Source organism: Lissotriton helveticus, chromosome 4_2 (genome assembly GCF_964261635.1).
Source record: "Lissotriton helveticus chromosome 4_2, aLisHel1.1, whole genome shotgun sequence".
Taxonomy (NCBI): domain Eukaryota; kingdom Metazoa; phylum Chordata; class Amphibia; order Caudata; family Salamandridae; genus Lissotriton; species Lissotriton helveticus.
This window is the reverse complement of record NC_136064.1, coordinates 111,406,684-111,421,799: the sequence shown is the minus strand read 5'-3', so window position 1 is coordinate 111,421,799 and position 15,116 is coordinate 111,406,684. Positions and strand designations below refer to the sequence as shown.

The 15,116-nt window shown below is 50.2% G+C and overlaps 1 protein-coding gene across 1 annotated transcript in view; it reads right to left on the bottom strand.

Annotated features, from left to right (window-relative positions):
• LOC144752240 (coiled-coil domain-containing protein 127-like) overlaps positions 1-14,766 on the bottom strand; it is a 30,075-nt gene extending 15,309 nt beyond the window's left edge. The window contains exon 1 of the mRNA XM_078640239.1: positions 14,600-14,766. The gene's annotated coding sequence lies outside the window, so the exon portion shown is untranslated. The remainder of the gene's footprint in view (positions 1-14,599) is intronic.
• Positions 14,767-15,116: the final 350 nt, after the last annotated feature.

Here is a 15,116-nt window from a genome sequence, read left to right as displayed (position 1 = left end):
TGTGTGCAGTCTGTGTGTGCAGTCTGTGTGTGCAGTCTGTGTGCAGTCCGTGTGCAGTCCGTGTGCAGTCCGTGTGCAGTCCGTGTGCAGTCCGTGTGCAGTCTGTGTGTGCAGTCTGTGTGCAGTCCGTGTGCAGTCCGTGTGCAGTCCGTGTGCAGTCCGTGTGCAGTCCGTGTGCAGTCCGTGTGCAGTCCGTGTGCAGTCCGTGTGCAGTCCGTGTGTAGTCCGTATGCAGTCCGTGTGTGCAGTCTGTGTGTGCAGTCTGTGTGTGCAGTCTGTGTGTGCAGTCCGTGTGCAGTCCGTGTGCAGTCCGTGTGCAGTCCGTGTGCAGTCCGTGTGCAGTCTGTGTGTGCAGTCTGTGTGCAGTCTGTGTGCAGTCCGTGTGCAGTCCGTGTGCAGTCCGTGTGCAGTCCGTGTGCAGTCCGTGTGTGCAGTCCGTGTGTGCAGTCTGTGTGTGCAGTCTGTGTGTGCAGTCCGTGTGCAGTCCGTGTGCAGTCCGTGTGCAGTCCGTGTGCAGTCCGTGTGCAGTCCGTGTGCAGTCCGTGTGCAGTCGCTGCTGGGTTGGTTCAGACTCTCCTGGAGGCACATGGGAGGCTTGGAAATAAGCAGGGTGTCGTCCGCAAACATTAAGGCGCGTCATTGTCGCACTGATTGAAACAAGCAACAAGATCATTGATAAACAATGTAAAAAGTGTTGGGGCTGGCACGCACCCTTGCCTCACACCTCTGGTTACAGGGACAGGATTGGTTACTTCCCTCACCGCTATGAACCTGGGCAGAGCTCTTGCCCAGGGAGTCTTTTGATGATTGCACAAGGGTAGGGTGGAGCGCCCATCTCAGCCAGGGCTGGCCATAGGATTGTTCTCGGGACCAAGTCGAGAGCTGATTTCAAATCAACAAAAAAGGTCAAAAGTCTACCTTTCTTTAGGGGAACGGTTTTCCAGTAAAGAGGTTGTAACCTAAAAACCTGAACGATGGTAGAGGTGCAGCTACAGAATCCAGCCTGTAGGGGCTTAGAACCTCCTTTTCGTCAATTCATTCTTGCAGTCTCCCCAGTATTATTCTACTAAATATCTTGTGCACGGTGTTAATAAGACTGATGGGTCTGTGGTTGGATGGGGATGGGGGAAACTCTTTTCTAGGTCTCGCTAGAGTCAGCGCATGCGCTGTTCTGGCGAGACATTTAGTAGCTGCTTCAAAATGCGCTACTTTGCTAACCACCAGCTTGCTAGAATGCGCACAAGCGCGCGAGACGTGTGCAGCACAGTCTCCCGTCGCGCGCGCCTGCCCGTTCTAACGTCACCACTAGCGTTTTTTTTTATTATTTCATTTTGCGGCTGCACAGCGTTACTTTTACAGCCATGCCGCCAATGCCGTTTTTTTTATTTTTACTTAGCCTTTCTAGAAGTACTGCAGTCTAGGCACATCACTTGTGCTGCTTATTAGTAAAAGACAGGATTATTTTACTTTAGGTTTCCATTAGCGTTTAGATGTTTCAATTGGCTAGCTTTTGCTGCTGATAGCATTTAGCTGATAAAAATCCATGTGCACTGCTCCTGTTTCTGACACTGCCCCAGCTAATGAGATGTTAGCTGCTCCTTGATACACAGTCTGCTTGATTCCCGTCAATATCTTCCTTGCCACATGCGAGTACATTCCTCACTTTTCCCTATCCCGCCTAGCGGTTAATGGACTGTTTTTATCCAGAGCAACTAAAAAGCCCCTTTCCTACTCTGAGATATTTTATCTATTTAAATACATATGCAAGCGTCATTGACAGAGGCTAATTGAGGTTGCCTAGGTGTTAGATACGAAAGATCAGACTTTGAGACAAGACTGTTATTGTTTAAAAAAAAATGAAATCTGGCATTGCTGCCGCGCGCCTGGGTCCACTTCTTTGAGTAGGCACGAGGCATCTTTATGGAACGCGGCTATATGCTGCTCTCCGAGTGACAAGATACCTGCTCTGTGAATGATTAGGAGAAATGAATGAATTTCAGACTGACAGAGAGTTAATCCATTACCCACAAGCCGCCGCACTGCCATCCTAGGCCAATATGCAGAAACCCACGTACAGGCTGCTGGAGACTTGTATAGTAATATCTGTGCAATCTCTGAATGAATCTGACCGAGAGTCATATATAATAATCTAATGGCATTTACTGACACATATTAGCTCTTTCTCTGCCAACCCAGGAAAATGATTTTTCATTTTTCTTGCACAATGGCTATTATTAAATTTATATAATGCTTTCCTCTTTTCCCGCTATTGAATGCTCTAATCCTGTTTGAAGACATAATCCCTGGGAATTTGCGTATTACACTTAATTGTAAAATAGTGACCTTATCAACTCACACCAGTTTTTGAGTGCGAGGATCACTTTTTCACTTGGAAGCTTGCCACGTGAACCATTCTCACACAGAACAAGCATTGGCATAGCCAATAGTACTCACATTTGGGACCTTATATGTGTTTACCCATGCAACAGTTAGTGTTGTTGCACCAAGGATATTGTGCTGCATAAATAAAATCTTTACTGGAAACTCTGCAGCTGAGACAATAGCTCACTGAGCCGCCCTACCCGATGGGCCGGATGCTTTGCTGCACTTTAGCTACATTGCATGTCTTTGCCTGGCACAGCGTCCCATTGGCTGAAGCTGCATTCACGAACACTACAGTAAAAACAACGAGGCCTGAAGATAGCCGAGAAATCACAACCCCCAGTCGATAACCCAGGCGTAGGCATTCTATCGTATGCTAGCATATGTATAGCGCTTACTAGCACTATGTGGGAGCCCAAGACCTCATGCACACTATAGCACGCTGCATTGTGTAGTTGACGTGTTCTAGTCTTGCTTTCAACCTATGTGCAAAGTGTTTCCATGTCGTACGTGATGACCACAGGGTACGGTTGTCGGGTTATGGGCGCAGCGCTTGGTGGGGTGATGAAAGCGGGCTAGTGAAAAATGGATACACGTTTTTAAAGTTTTAGAAATGTTAGCATCTCTAATTAGTTCCACAGGTCCCTATATTGTGTTGGTATGTTTCCTTATGTACTCAGTCAGATTCCATACCTTGGCTGTTGCAGAGGGTAATTTGCTTCAAGAACTTATGGATCTGACGTCAGTAGAAGGCGTAGATAAAGAGTGAGGGCTGGGATCGGACACGTCATCTTAATTAGATTTGTACAGCACACCATCACCCCAAAGGGTATCCTCCCTCCTAGTATCTGCCCGTATATGCTGTGCTACAGTCCTATGTTATAAGATTGCCATTATGAGACCTCAAGTAACTGGAGCTCCCAGAATGCACTGTCACCTTCACTCTTTTTTAGGTCGTGCCTGGGCAGCCATGCGCTGCTCTGCGAGGCATGCTGTGTTCGAGTATGGACTTGAAGCCCCGCCCACTCTCCACCCATATTTGTCATTGGCTTGTGTCATTGTCCTTCGTAAATGCTGGCTTCTGATTTGTGAATAGGCTTGTTAGTCCCGCCTTATTACTGGCTTGTCTTCATTTGTCACCTCCCATGGCAACTGGCCCCTTTACTTCGGTTGTTACACGGTACATCTTCTTTAGTCTGTATGCACTATTTTCTTTAATGAGTTTCTCCTACTGCAGGCACGACATGCTTTCCTGCAACATTCCGCACACCATGCTCGCTTTCACGGGGCGCTTTAACAAAAAGCATTGCCATAGCCAATAGGTCTCGCTTTTGGGACCTTATAAGTATTTAGTTATGCAGCACAATATCCTTGGTGCAACAACATCAAGTGTTGCATGGTTAAATACGTATAAGGTCCCAAAGGTGAGACCTATTGGCTATGCCAATGCTTGACGGTTGGACCGCTCTATAAACCTTCTATTCGACTGGCTACGATATAAGCTCACTAGGACCAGCTTGGCCCAGTCATGTTGCTGTGTGCTGGGCTCAGGCGACAGAGAGACTGTAGTAGCGGGTGGGCCTCTCTATAAACTATCTCTTCTGCTGGCTACGATTTAGGTTCACCAGGGCTAGCTTGACCTAGTCATGTGGATGAGTGCCTGACCCCAAGCGACAGAAAGACTGTAGCAGGGAAGAGCCTCTCCATAAACTCTTGCGCATTACAAATACACGTTTGTTATGTGGCAGAGTGCTTGGACTCAGGCGACAGAGGGCTGGAATAACGGCTGACCCCCTGCAGGCAGCACACACACACATACAGCCTCTACGGTTGGCGGGGTCGTAAAAGTCTGCACGCGGACCTTTGGTTACGTTTCTGCAGAGGCCTCTTATAGAACAAGCCGCTGCTTCCGAGTCCACTTATCCCGTCTCCAGGAGAGCAAGGGAACATTACAGCGAGAGCTGTGCCAGTTAAATTTAGCTGTTTTCTAAGCATCTCGCCTGAGCCCCAGCAACGTTTTCAGAGAATGCTGTCATTCCTAAAGTCCCAATTACCAAACAGCTTATACTCCAAGGCGTGGGGGTACGAGGAGGAAGTGGCTGCAAGTAAATAGACAGGAGCGTCTCTTGAAGCCGGGATGTAAATCACCTGTCTGAGCTTCACAGAGCGCGCCGCTGTCTGCACGTGCAGACCTGCGCGGGGAAAGGCAGTAAATGGTCTTAATTAGCCCGGGAAAATGGTGTTTCAATGAAATGGAAAAGACTGCGCTGCGAATGTTTGAGCTGAATGTAAACAGTCAGATATTGCAATAAACGGTAATGAACAGATGCTAATAACTTTCAGCTATCAAAATTGATAAATGTTAAAATGTGTGCATTAAGGTTTCCTGACCAGCGCATGGTTATGAACGGTTCGAGATGTTGTAAAGAGGTCTGTTAACTGAGTAGAGGGAGGGGGGATTCAGTGCAGGGGTCGGAGAGGGACTGGCAGCTGTCTGCAGAGAGAGAGACCAGCTGTCAGTGCAGAGATCAGAGTCACAGGCAGCTGTCTGTCTAGACAAGCATTGGCTGCGCGGCCCTGAAAGTGACATGGCGCGCGGCCACGAAAGTGAAAGTGATCGCGATCAAGCGCGGCGGCTGCGAGATGCGATCTGTGGTAGGGGAGGGGGAGAAGAGGGAGTTGCGTGAGAGACAGATGGTGGACATGCGCCCGCCTTTGCCCAATTGTGTGCCTTTTATTAAAAAAAGAAAACAGGCAAAAGCCAATGCCTGCTGGCGAAAGCCTGATTACAAGCACAAGCGTGTGGTCAGCTTTCAAAACCCCCTTTCAAGAGGTCTCGCGCTGCACGAGCAGTGCTCCGCGCTGCAATACTAGGCGCGAGACCTAAAAAGCATTTGTTTGTCAATTTGATAAACAAAAAAAAAGCGCCCAATACCACGCTTTCACTGTAATGGAGGCCACGCCCCTTTCTTTAGACACTGCTCGTCTAAAGAAAGGGGCGTGGCCTCTATTAACTTGAAAGCGCAGCATGTGGCCCTTGTGAACAACAAGCATTTGCAATGCAATAGGTCTTTAGAAACTTTGACCTATTGGGATTGGAAATGACAATGCCTTTTCTTATTGCAGGTCTTTTAAACATAAAAATAAAAGGAACTGTCATTTACAATGCCAGTAGCTCAAAATCTCGCAATTGCGAGACCTATTGCATTGCAAATGCTTGTTAGATCTCATTACCAGGGACTGCAAGCTATTTGGTTGTAAAAGTCCTATCGCAAGGGTACCAAGGACTTGTGCTGGGCTTACAGCCCTCTCCTTGCGTACCAGTGGTTGGCCTTCTTGTCACTCATTTGCTTGCTTATTTACAACAAGGGGTGGTGATGGACAGAGTCTCTGAATTAAGCAGAGTACTCTCACCCAGTCCAAAGATCAGGGCTAGATCCAACACCGTTTTTTAGCTCATTGCACCATCCCAGTTTCAGAACCTGGCTGTATGCAAATTAGTCTGTCCCTGGCCCAGTGCATCATGGGAACAGGGCAGACCAGACTACAAAAGCCAATTCTTACACTGGGAAGGAAACAAGCTTCCGGGGACCGGTTTCTGGCATTTCAGCCGTCTTCGGCCCGGCTTGCTTGAATCCTGATGGTGCAATGAGCAAGGGACTCACATCTGAGTATAACCTTCCACGCTTAGGGTGGACAAAATTATTTACAACAAGGGGTGGTGATGGACAGAGTCTCTGAATTAAGCAGAATACTCTCACCCAGTCAAGAGATCAGGGCTAGATCCAACACCGTTTTTTAGCTCATTGCACCATCCCAGTTTCAGAACCTGGCTGTATGCAAATTAGTCTGTCCCTGGCCCAGTGCATCATGGGAACAGGGCAGACCAGACTACAAAAGCCAATTCTTACACTGGGAAGGAAACAAGCTTCCGGGGACTGGTTTCTCATTTGCTTGCGGCCACTTGTGTTTGTCCTGACCTCTAAAATATTTTCCACTTCTCATTTTCAGGGAACTACTTTTTTCTTTTTGTTTAGGCACCCTACGAGATTGCATGTGTTTTCCAGCTCTCTCCAATCTGTTGCTCCTTCCCTGCCAAATATGCGCTCCGTGCTTGGTGTTGTGTGCAGAGCCTGTTCTGTCACCATGGTAACACTATTAGTACAAGTCTCCCCATCATTACACGACTTATCCCTCAGAAAACAGATTTATTTACATTTTGGACACTCAGTGTTTTTCTCCAATCATCAGCTTACACATCCTGACCTCCACCTCTCATTTTACAAGCCCCCAAGTTTCCGACCAATCAAAGTTCAAATCGAGAACTGGGGCGTGGCTTGGATGGCAGCGCAGGCGGTTGCCTAAGTTCGCGAGCTCCGTGACCCCGGGCAAAAAACCAGCGAAAAGAACGGCGAAACGGATCGAACCCCTGCACAAAGCGGCAGGAGGGGTGTAGGAACACACTGCGCAACACAGGAGCGGCAAGTGCATCTGGGAACATCGCGCCCGAAGCAGAAACAGCCTGAATCCTCCAAGGCAGGGGATACGAAGGATGCTGCCCAAGATGGCGGAGTCGTAAAACCCGGTAACATCGCTACAGCGGAAGCAACAGCAATACCAAGCTTGAGTCAAGACAGCTCTGGGACGCAAGGTGTGGCGCCCCGTAGAAGAACAACTGAGGTCTGACCGAGACGGAAAAGAAAAAGAATAAAGACGGAGATGCAAGGAAACAGACAACAAGGGCGGCCATCTTGGGTGTCCACACAACAACAGTGGGCTACGGGGAGGTAGCACAGGAAGCGCGTCTAGACCGAAGAAACCTCCACATCCACATCCACAAGTGGGCAGCTACACAAAACGCAAGACACTGAGGTGGGGTAGCGGAGATGCGGAGAAGAGGCGCCAGAGCGATACACCTACCCTAGACGCGCACCAGCCAAGCGGAGGTAGCCAACAAGGCCAGGCGCCGCTCAAGGGAGTAACCGCAACCGCAGCCTCAGCAAGTAAGCCGCTGGCGTTTTCCCTTTAAAAGGAAATAAATCTGAAGCGCTGAGCATAAGCGGCATAGACAGTGCAAACAGACGTCTGGAAACAACGGTGGCCATCTTGGGAGGGGCAGAAGCGAGAACAGGCTCCGAGGCATAGCGCATGGAAGCAGAGCGCGAAGTTCTCGGGCCAAAGGGAAGCCAAGGGAAGCAGGCGCAGGTCCTCTCCGCACAACACCAAGTAAATGCCCAACACTGAACCCACAAGACACCTAAAAGAGAAGGAAATATAAACGGCGGCCATCTTGTGAGGGGCGGAAGCCAAGGAAGAACGGGCCTCGAGCGCACGGGCAGCACGCATGGGAGCAGAGCGCTAGGAACGATCCCAAAAGGAGCCAGGCAGAGAGCGGCAGGGAAAGCGAACACAGCAAGTACAGGTCCCATGCCCACAGTACCCAAGGTACCGAGCATCGACGGCGGCCATCTTGGAAGTGGGCGTACCACACAAAAATAAACGGTGTGGCACAGGCCAACGATCGCTGGAACAGGTACCCACAGGTGCCCCTAGATCACACAGTAAGGCACAAACGAGGGGGCTGGGCAAACGACATGATATCAAGGCGGCCATCTAAGATAGAGTGAAGCAAAGGGGGCGAAGGCAACAACGTGGAAGCAGCCCTGGCGGCAGGGCGAACCAGAACAAGGACAATAAAGTGGCCCAGCAGGTTCACTTTTGGGAACACAGCAAAGACAGAGAAACCCACGAACCACGCCAAATCCAGCCCAACACAGTGCGCGCAACAAGCGGATCAGCACAAGAAGGGGTGGCCACCCGTGCATCAAGGAACAAAAGGGTTTGGCGGGATGACGACCAACGACATCAAAAAGATTAAAACGAATCAAGAGTCACCAATCAAGCTGAAGACCTTACAGAACACGGAGACAGCGATGGACCTGCTCCTAAAGAAAATAACAGAAGCCAACGACTTGGCAAAAGCCACAAAGATCTCCATGGACAATGTTCAACTAGAACTCACAGCCATACGGGCCGACCAGAGTAAAATAGCGGGCAGAGTAGGTGAAACGGAGAGGAGAATCAGTGATACGGAAGACAAATCAGACACCATGGAAAAAGATGTTCGCTACATATCCAAGATCTCCAGCGACTTGCAAAGAACGCTAGCAGAACAAGAAGACAAAAACAGGAAAGGGAACATCAGACTCCTGGGCATACCGGAAGGAGAAGAGGAAGAAGCAGGCTCATGCGCAGCTCTACTCGAAGTTCTGATACCCAAGCTGACAGGGCTAAACTTCGAAAGAACATTCGAAATTGACAAAGCATACAGAGTGCCTGCCACAAGACAGCCACACATGAAGGGCCCGAAAACAATCATCTGCAAACCGCTGAGAGCCAACCACACGGAAGCCATTTTTGCCTATGCACGTAAAGGCCAACCCCTCAACTGGAAGGGCAAAAAGATTGTCATCACCCAAGACTTCTCTAAGGGCACAGTAGAGACAAGGAAGGCGTTCCTGGCACTAAGGGAGGCAATGAAGAGAGCCAGGATAACTTGCAGCTTTGTGGGCCCAGCAAGAATGAGGATAACAGACAGGAAGGGCACGCGAACGTTTGATGATCCGGCAGAGCTACGCAAATACCTTCGGGAACCAGACCAAGAGGAGATGGAACAAAGAAGTCCGGGAACGGCAAAAAGAAGAGCATCCTCAGACGGCTCGGAGACAGGCGAAAATGGCACAGCAGGTCGTGGCTGAAGGACACTGTCAAGAGACCGGGCAGATCGGACTATTACCCAAAATTGAACATTGCTACCTCAACTGGGAAAAAAGACACACCTACCTCAAGATAAAGGAGTATAGAACTAAGCTAAGACAAAAGAGAGTCGCCCCAGGGAACGGACACGAGACCCAGCCAAGACCACAGTTACACCCAGAACTCTTGAGCCAGACTGGGGAACAGAGACAGACAAGATATCCTTTTATCAACGCTTAAAACTGAAGTGTGCGGGGGGGAGGATCTAATGTATCCGGGGGCGGAGGGCAGTGAACCGCTGCTGTCGCACGTTTACAGTACTTTGACAGGGGGGAGGGGGGAGGGGGGAGGGAGGGGGGGTGGAGGCAGGGGGTGGGGCATGCAGCGAGGACAATCCATGATCGGTGGGGCTATAAACTCTTTTCTTCTTTCTTACTTCCCTTTCACCTACTTATACACACTTCCCTATCCCAACCCAGACCCCGGGGGGGCCCACAGAGGGGGAGAGAGAGGTGAGTCTACACCGGAGGCAGAGATCACACAAAGGTCACAACCCAGAGAGCAGCTATCCTATAGGTATACCATGACTACTCACAACACTCAAGGCCTAGCACAGATTACATCTGACATCAAGATTGTGTCACTGAACGTCAAAGGCCTCAACCACCCCGTCAAGCGACGGAAAACACTAGACTACCTGAATAGGCTCAAAGCCGACGTGTACGTGCTCCAAGAGACTAGAGTAACCACAGAGGATGCTAACAAACTTAAGGCAAACTGGATAAGCGACATAGCTTGCTCACCAGCAATCAACAAAAAAGGAGGGGTGATAACTATTATAAGCAAGAAAGGGAATTTCAAGACTCTGGGCAGTACAGCAGACACGGAAGGCAGGAGACTAGTCACAAGCATCAAAAGAGGAGAGGAAGTAATGCACATAGCTAACATCTATGGGCCGAATGCCTCAAAAAAAAAGTTCTGGGAGGAGGTAGAGAGCGAGCTCAGCAGGATACCACTGGGAGAACTGGTGATAATGGCAGGGGACATGAACGAGGCGATGGATAATGCCACAGACAGGCACCCGCACAGGCCGAGCCATGCCACGCAAGAACAGAACATACTCAAAAACCTCTGCACCAAGCTCGCACTAGCGGACCCATGGAGACTACAACACCCCAGTGCCAGGGAATACTCATTCTATTCAGCACCACACAACTCATACAGCAGAATAGACTACATCCTCATGTCAAGCTCACACACACACTTGACGGACAGAACGGAAATAGGGTCGATAACAGTTTCAGACCATGCCCACATCTCCCTCTCCATTAGCGGGAAACACAATGAGCTACCGAGCAGGGGGTGGCGCCTCAATAGCGATATACTTGAGGATCCCGCCAACACCGGGGAGATTGAGGAGGCGATCAAAGAATATCTCTTATTTAATGACACAAAAGACACAGAGGAGGGGACACTGTGGGACGCGCTCAAAGCCACAATAAGGGGGAAACTTATAAGTATTAAGGCAAGAATGAACAAAAAAAGGAACAAACACATTAAAGAACTGGAAGAACAGATAAAGGAACTAGAGAACAACCACATCGCAAACATACTAGACGAATACACTCACGGCACTAACAAAGAAAAAGTATGAACTCAACAGACTATTAAGCGAGAGAGCAACGACATGGATAAACAAATACAAATCCATAAACTTATGCTCAGCAAACAAAGCAGGAAGGGCACTTGCAGGGTACCTAAAAGCCAAACAGAGACAACACTCGGTCGCAGCGATCACCGACACAGACAACATAACGCACACAGGGAACAAACAAATCCTCGAAACCTTCAGGAGGTTTTACAAAGACTTATACACCGCAGACACAGCACTAAAAGCGGATGGAGGGGCGATCCTTCTCGAGAAACTTGACCTACCCAAACTAAGCCGCGAACAAAGTGAGGCGCTAGACCAAAACATAACAAAAGTAGAGGTAGGGAGGGCCATAGACACACTTAAACCCAACAAAGCCCCGGGGCCGGAGGGATTTACAGTGACCTTTTACAAAAAGTTCCAAACACAGCTTAAGGACATATTAGTGAGAGTATTCCAGACGTGTGCAGAGAAAGGAAGCATGACAGACTCAATGGCAGAGGCAAACATTATTGTCATCCTCAATGGCAGAGGCAAACATTATTGTCATCCCCAAAGAAGGGAAGGACCCACAATTCCCACAAAACTATAGGCCAATATCCTTAATAAACGTAGACTGTAAAATCTACGCTAAAGTAATGGCAGCCAGAATAAACACATACCTACCCACCCTCATACACAAAACACAAGTGGGATACCTGAGAAATAGGCTCTCACAGGATAACACAAGACTGCTCTGCCACCTAATAAACCGCACGGCAAACAGCACAGAGAAGGCAGTAATGATCGCACTAGACGCAGAAAAAGCCTTCGACAGAGTCTCATGGCCATTCCTAAACGAATGCATGCGCAAATTCGGATTTGGAGATAGATACAGAGGAATGATAATGTCCCTATACAAAAAACCCCGAGCTCGAGTGGTAGTGAACGCAGCAACATCAGAAACCTTCACCCTAAGTAGAGGGACAAGACAAGGCTGCCCCCTGTCGCCAGGACTATTCCTGCTGGCAATAGAACCCCTTCTCCACATGATCAGAACTAACACGCAGATCGCAGGTGTGAAAGTGGAGGGTCAAGCCTTCAAACTCGCGGCCTATGTGGATGACATCCTGATCACCACAAGCAACCCACGGGAGTCAATCGAGGCACTGGTACAAACAATAGAGGAATATGCACATGTCTCAGGGTATAAACTCAACAGGGATAAATCAGAATGCAAACCAATGAACTGCCACACCACCAGAGCAGTACTAGGCAAGTCAGGCCTGGCGTGGCAAACGAAACCCCTAAAATATCTGGGACTCCTCTTTGGGAAGGACCTTAGATCAACACTAGAGCACAACGAGGAAGCAATGCTGAAAAAGATCAAAACGAAGCTAGACACATGGGGACCCAAATTCGTCAGCTGGTGGGGTAGAGTAGAGACAGTTAAGATGATGATCACCCCAATGCTCAACTACTTGCTGTCCATGCTACCGCTATCACTAACGACAGACTTCCACAAACAAATCGACAAAGCCATTAACTTGTTCCTATGGGGGGGTAAAAAACCTAGAATAAGTCTAGCAAAGCTAAGGCTGAAAAAAGAGCAGGGGGGACTGAACCTCACAAACTATAAGGCCTTCCAGACGGCATGCCTTGCCAAACAAGGGATACACTGGTTAGCACCAACACCAGAATATATGCCAGTATGGCTGGAGCTAGAAAGGAGCATTTTAGGAGGAGCAGACCCGATCATGGCCCTCACGGCAAACAGACACCCAGAAGCCAAAAACTCAATAATACGGAACACAAAAATAGCACTACTGAGATTAGATAAAGAGCTAGAAGTAAGCATCAGAGGCACCAAATGGGAGTCATTATGGTACAACTCCAAAATCACATACAAAGGGAAAATGCTAGACAGCAAAGAATGGCTCATCAGGGGTATAACAACACCGGCACAACTAGAGGCAGGGGACAACCCACTCACCTACAAAATGATCCAACAAACAACTGGCCTACCAGACAAGGAATTCTACGAGTTCCTAAGAATCAAAGCAGCCATCACCAAAGCGAACCTCTCCAAACACAAACCAACCATCATACAATACGCACAGAGCCTTAACACAACAGGTCACCAAACAGCGCAGATCTACAAAATAATCATACCACGCACCACCACACTTAATGACAAAACAATAGCCTTCTGGGAAGAGACCATCCACAGACGGCTAAGTGAAGAAGAGAAGGCCAGACTATGGACATCTGCGTCCAAAAACAAGATCACACCACAGCTAGCACAAACAAAATACTGGATACTACACAGATTACACTGGACACCGGCGAAACTAGAGAGAGTGGGGGCTACCGACAACAGCGAGTGCTGGAACTGCCACAAAGCAAGGGGAGACCTAGCCCACACGATATACGACTGCCCCAAAGTCAGAGCGTTCTGGAGCAAAGTATATAACCTAATAGACTCGATCACGGGCTGCCAGATACAACGAGGGCTAGCAGGGATAATCACCGGATTCCTAGAGCCACAACTCCAATCCAAAGAAATACGGGATCTAGTCGACATGCTCCTAGCGGCAGCTGTTAAAAATATTCTGGGGCACTGGAAGGACTCCAGCAAAGCCACTTTCAAGCGCTGGTTCAACTGGGTAACATTCCTTCGAGCGGCAGACAACATAACCGCCAAACACAAGACGGCGAACCACACAGCCAAAGACGACATGTGGACAGCCCTAGACGAGTATCTGACGCAATAATCCCCCCCTCCCCCCACAACACCCCCCCCCTCTCTTTTCTTCTTTCTTTCTCTCTCTCTTTGCTACCACTGAGCAGCATACATGTAAAGCAGCCCAAGAAAGTCAACTGTATACAATGTACATGTGAAACTTATTCAACTCAATAAAAAAATTTGAAGAAAAAAAAAAAAAGTTCAAATCGAGAACTTTTGAAAAGCATGGAAACAAGAGGCTTCCGGTAGGGACAGGGGGCTGGAGAGGGAGAGGGGGGGGAGGGGAGGGTCCGGGTGAATGACCCCTGCTTGGAGCAGCCACAGGCCGGAACCGAAAGTGAAAGGGCCGAGGGGCAGCAGAGCGCCTTGTGCCCAGAGAGGAGAGAGGGCGCAGCCCTGGGGAGAGGCTGCAGTGCCAGGCACGTGCGGAAGAGCTGAACTCTGCCCCCGGGAGGGGCACACCACGGGCACGAGAGATGTGGCCGCCTAGAGCATTCCTCAACGTGGTAGGGATCGGAGCCCTGGGGTGGGCACAGCATGGGGGCAGGAATGAAGAGAGCCCTGGGGTGGGCACGGCTGGGGCATTACCCAGGGCAGCAGAGAGGAGAGCCCTGGGGTGGGCACGGCAGGGCTGGGGCATTGCCCAGGGCGGCAGAAAGATGAGCCCTGGGGTGGGCACACCGGCCCCTCTGTGCAGCAGAGTTCAGTCCCCCGGGGGCACTCCATGGACAGGGAGGGGGTCGCCCCTGGGCACTGCCAGCAGATGACTGAAAGGAGGGGCTGTTCATGCCACCCCCCGCCCTCAGAATCCCCCCAGAGCATCACTCACCTGGGGGTGTCACGGCCCTGAGAGCAGCAGGAGTGGACGGGGGGACCCTGGCAGGGGGCTTCATACCCACCCACCCATGCCACCTGCACCAGAGCCCACCCTGGGGGTCTGGGTCCTAGGAGAGAGTGCATCATCACCCCACCCACCACCTTTCCCGGGGTGGGCTGGGGTATTTCTTCATGCCACCGTGTACCATCTGCTTATCCGGGGGGGGGGGGGGGGGGGGGTTCTTCCTGCCACCCACCAGCAGCCTTACCTGGGGGTTCCCTGGCACAGCTGCGGGTCAGTCCCGGGCACTCCTGACGCCCGCCGCACTCCTCTGGCGGAACCAGGAAGGGGCGGCTCTCACCAGAGCCCTGGAGGGAAAAAACACACCTCTCTGTAACCCTTCCTGTGCCGGGGTGTGCATTCCGTGGCAGTGCCAAGGGTCACCCGGGCAGAGGGTGCGTTAAAGTTTCCAGCACCCGTACACCCAGCGCGTCACTGGCTCAAGGTTCAAAGTGCGGCGTGACCCCTGGGAGGGGCCCTGAGTCCCAGAAACAATCCTGGGCTATGAGTGGACACACTGATGCATGTTGGGACTTGTAGTCTATAGTGTAAGTTTGGAAGGGCCAGCACGGGAGATTGGTTAGATCAGGGCCGGCCTTGGCGCCCAGGGCAGCCCTGGCACATTTTCTCAGACCAGCCCCCCCACCCCCTAAGGTGCAGAATGAGGGCAGCGAGCGAGTCAAAGCACTGCAAGGAGGGCATGTCTGGTATCCCCCCAATCAAAA